The following is a 4,181-nucleotide window of genomic DNA, read 5'->3' as shown; positions in this document are numbered from 1 at the left end:
ACAGACGCCGGCTCACACTGTCATACCGACAAGAGCGGCAGTCGTTATGAAGAACTACAGCGCCGTCGCAGTCACTCCAAGTGGTAGACGCCACGTAACACGCTATCAATGAACAGACGCCGGCTCACACTGTCATACCGACAAGAGCGGCAGTCTCCGTCATGAAACCAACGCCGGCTTCCCTGGGTCAATCCAACGAGAGCCGACGCACATTATACGCAAAAACATTCAAAGTATCTTGGGAGCGTTGAAACACAGTTGAGATACGCACTCTAAAATAGCCCCGGCCAAACCGAGGCGAAAACAAAAGAGCTCTCAATTAAGAATACAGGAAGACAACTCTGACAAAGGTGAGATAAAGACTACGGTCAGGCCGCAGGCGAAAGAAGCGAATTATTATTAGAAGATAAGTTACAAGATTTACAAGTGAGAAGAATACAGACGACGGCCGTCCTCGCAGGGATAATCCGAAACACAACCTACTTAAAGTTGTACAAAAAAAAAAACAACAAAAGCTACGGCTATGATCATATACTAAGAGACAGCGGGGAGGAAGAGCTGAGTAATTGGCCCAAGGACAGCTGAAACAGATCTGCTGTAAACTTGTTCTCATCAAGCGGCACATGTTAGTGAGGAGCTGATACAGATCTGCTGTAAACTTGCTCTCCTAAGCCTGTTGTTGCCCGCCATCAGTATCGGTAGCCGCATCTTCCCCAGTAGGCAACCCAGCAGCTTCTCTAGCAGCCTCAGCCTTGGCCTCGGCATCCTCAGCTGCCCTCATCCTTTCGGCCTCTTCCTTAGCCACTCTAGCCTTCTCAGCAAGAGCCGCTTTCTCCGCGGCCGCCTCCCCCTCCATCTTCGCCTTCGCCGCCTCCTTGGCCGCCTCCACCGCGGCTTTCTCCTTAGCCTCGACTCTGTCATCAAGCAGCACGTCGAACCTGTCCCACGGGAAGGAGCCATCAAGAGGGAAAAGCTCCCCGATAACTTCCCTGGCAGCATTTTCGGCCAAGTCCCGGAAGTCGGCGCACAGCTTGGGGAGCATGACGGTTTGGAGCATATCGACGTCCGCCTCTTTTTGCTTGATGATGGCCTCTTTGCCACGAATCAGCTCAGCCTGGGCCTTAAACATGCCCTTATATTGATCCTTCTGCTGGAGACAGAGGTCAGCACGCTTCTGAGCAAGGCTACACTCCTCCAGCAGCTTCGCAGCTTCGGCCGCCGCAGCCTCGGCCTTGGCTCTCTCAGCAAGGACCTCCTTTTCGGCGTCCTCCCGAAGCTTTCGCTCAGCCAAGAGCGCTTTCTCAGCATCTCCCCTAAGCTTCTGCTCATTGAGGAGATTCAGCTTCGCCGACGCAGCCACCTGCTTAGTGGCATTGCGCTCGGAAACGGCTCGAGCAATGGTCCTCTCCTGCTCCATGAGGCGAGCCCCGGTAGCCACGCTCCACCTCGCCAGCTCCTTAATCAGCTTTGTGCCTTCGTCTATAAGCTGGGAGACGGAAGCCCTCTGGGGGGGAGGAACGGCGGTGGTACTTTGACCACCAACCTCCGGCCGGGAGAAGGAAACCTTCTGAGATGAAGAAGTGACGGTGACGCCCTGATCGCGAACATGCGCAGAGAAACCCACCGCCTGCTGCCCAGTGTGAGCAACAGCCGACTGCGGCTGGTCTGCAAAAATTCAATTAAAGCATCAGCATCAACATTGACTTACCAGGAACACCTAATGGTACAGCTAAATTTAAGCCACAGGATAGACGGATACCATGTTTGGCCTTCTTGGCCGGAGAAGGCATTTCCTTGCCGACGGTAGAAGCCGTCCTTTTCCTCCTACAGATAAGGGGAGACCCCTCCGCATCAGAGTCCCCCTCATCAGGAATATCAACAATCTCCACCTTCTTAGGGGAGAAGATGGGAGTTGGAACCGGTGTCGACGCCGTTTTTCGCGTCCGACGCACTACGGAGTGTACAACCCTCGCCTGCGCCTCCTCCTTGCTCAAGGCCTTCAGCCGCTGCTCCATAAGGTCGTTCGGCGACGCCCTGCGATCATGGGCTAGAGCCTTGGGATGCAAGTTAGCAACGGTTTTATCTTTGTGCAGTCCCATTCTCCGAAGAAGATCCTCAGATAGGTCCGGTCCGAAGTGGTCTGCGAAAGATACAAAGCAAGAGTCAGGTAAAAGAAATAAACCAAGAGCCGAGAAAACAAGAACATTGAGAGCGGTGATGGGCCTCACACCGACCCCACTCACCCTGCGCTAGGGCCGGTATGAGGCCGACATAGCAAAGCGGCTCATCCTGAAGAATGATCTGCGTCGGGGGAATCCATCTCTTCGGCACCCCACTCCTGTCCACCTCGAAGAGCCTCATCGCCAGCCTCTCGTCCTCCTTCAGATGGACCCTACTGGCATCCATTTTCAGATGTTTTCGGGTGACCCATCTGTCATGCTCCGCCCTGGTCTCACACCGCAAATTAACCCGGTGCTGGAAGGAGCGGGGCAGCGTATAATCGTCCGGCACTTTAACGTACACCCACTGACCCTGCCAGTCCCTGCGAGAGGGAACCTTGTCAACAGAGACGTAACCTTGCTCCGTTTGCACACTGTACCATCCGACACGGCCAGGGATTGATGGTTTCAGATAATGAAGTCGACGGAATAAATTCACCGTCGGGGCCTCTCCCTTAAAGAGGCAAAGCCAGACGAAACCGATTATGGTTCTCATGGCCAACGGGTGCAGTTGGGCAACGGCAACGTTCATAGCCTTAATTATGGCCATAACATACCCATTCAGCGGAAACCGGAGCCCGTACTCCAAATGTCGCATGTACACACCAGTGTGGCCTGGCGGAGGACAACAGACGGACTGATCCTCCCCAGGAATGACAATTTCGTACCCACTACCGAAGAAAAAATGGCCCTCGAAAAACTTTCCGCCGGAACAACTGGCAAGCTTATGCGACCAAACACGGTCAAGGCGAACCTTACAGGCATCACCATGATCCATGACGTACTGCCTCCCCTCACTAGGACGAGGCCTTTCCTCCTCCTCACCAAAATCATCGCCGAAATCACCGCAAGAATCTTCATCCTCCCATTCCTCCAGAATTTGAGGATCAACCTCAGGAGAAGGAGGCCTAGGACCCTCCGACACAGGCTCACTAGGTCCAGCATCAGCAGTAGACATGTTCACAACAAATTACTAGCAAAGAAAAGAAAAATTCGTTTGTTTACCTTAAAAGGAAAAAGTGCTAGCCGGAACAAAAACTCTGAAGATTGGAAGAAAAAGGAAGCCCTTGAGTTTAACAAGATGAAATTTTGAAGAAAATTTGAGAAAATGAAATTAGTGACCAAAATCACGAAAAAACTGCCCTATTTATAGGAAAAAAGCCCATAATGAAGGGCCAATCAGAGCACAGCCCATGAAGCGACAGCCAATCAACGAGCGAACACGTGTCGAGCATGCAACCGCGGAATGTCAATCGTCGCAACAGTTGAACGTCAATCAATGCAACAGTGACCAAACGTCTTCAACACGCCTGTCCACATCCCTTCAACTATTCATCTTCCTCAGCAAATTCCTAGATATCTGGTATCCGCCGGCCACCTGATCAACCAAGCTAGGAAGCACCGGCCGGGGGCAATCAAAATCAACCGGCACCCTCAGCCTTGGTCATGGCCAGCGTCATACTCTTTTCCACATCGAGTGCCCTTTACGCATCCATGTGGAGGGGGGATATGGTATACGGCACGGCCTAGCAAGAGCCACGCCGATGCACAAGAAGAAGCCGATGCAGAAAATTTCTAAAAATTACTTGTGCAGAATACATGCTCAACATACATCGGAGCCCATACCACGGCATAGACTACGCTGGGGGCAAATTGATGGGGCATATTCTGCACCGCTGACCAAGTCAACACACTGAGCAAGGTCAGAGATATCCACAGCAAGTCAACGACTTAGACAGCCTAGCCGATGCAGCCCATCGGCCTGTTAGCCTGGGTCTCGGCGTGACAACATGCCAGCCGGGACACATATCCGCGTACTCATATCCAAGACCCCTCGGCGGCGAGTCAACATTGTCCGCCGGCCTGCCATAGGTCCCTCGGCCGAGGGGTAGATCAGTCTTTCCACCTGCTAGCCACTTGGCCACTTGGCCACTACGTGACAAAAGGTGAAAGTCTATAAAT

The sequence above is a fragment of the Silene latifolia genome, chromosome 9 (genome assembly GCF_048544455.1).
Source record: "Silene latifolia isolate original U9 population chromosome 9, ASM4854445v1, whole genome shotgun sequence".
Classification (NCBI taxonomy): Eukaryota; Viridiplantae; Streptophyta; class Magnoliopsida; order Caryophyllales; family Caryophyllaceae; genus Silene; species Silene latifolia.
Note: the sequence above shows the minus strand (reverse complement) of the source record.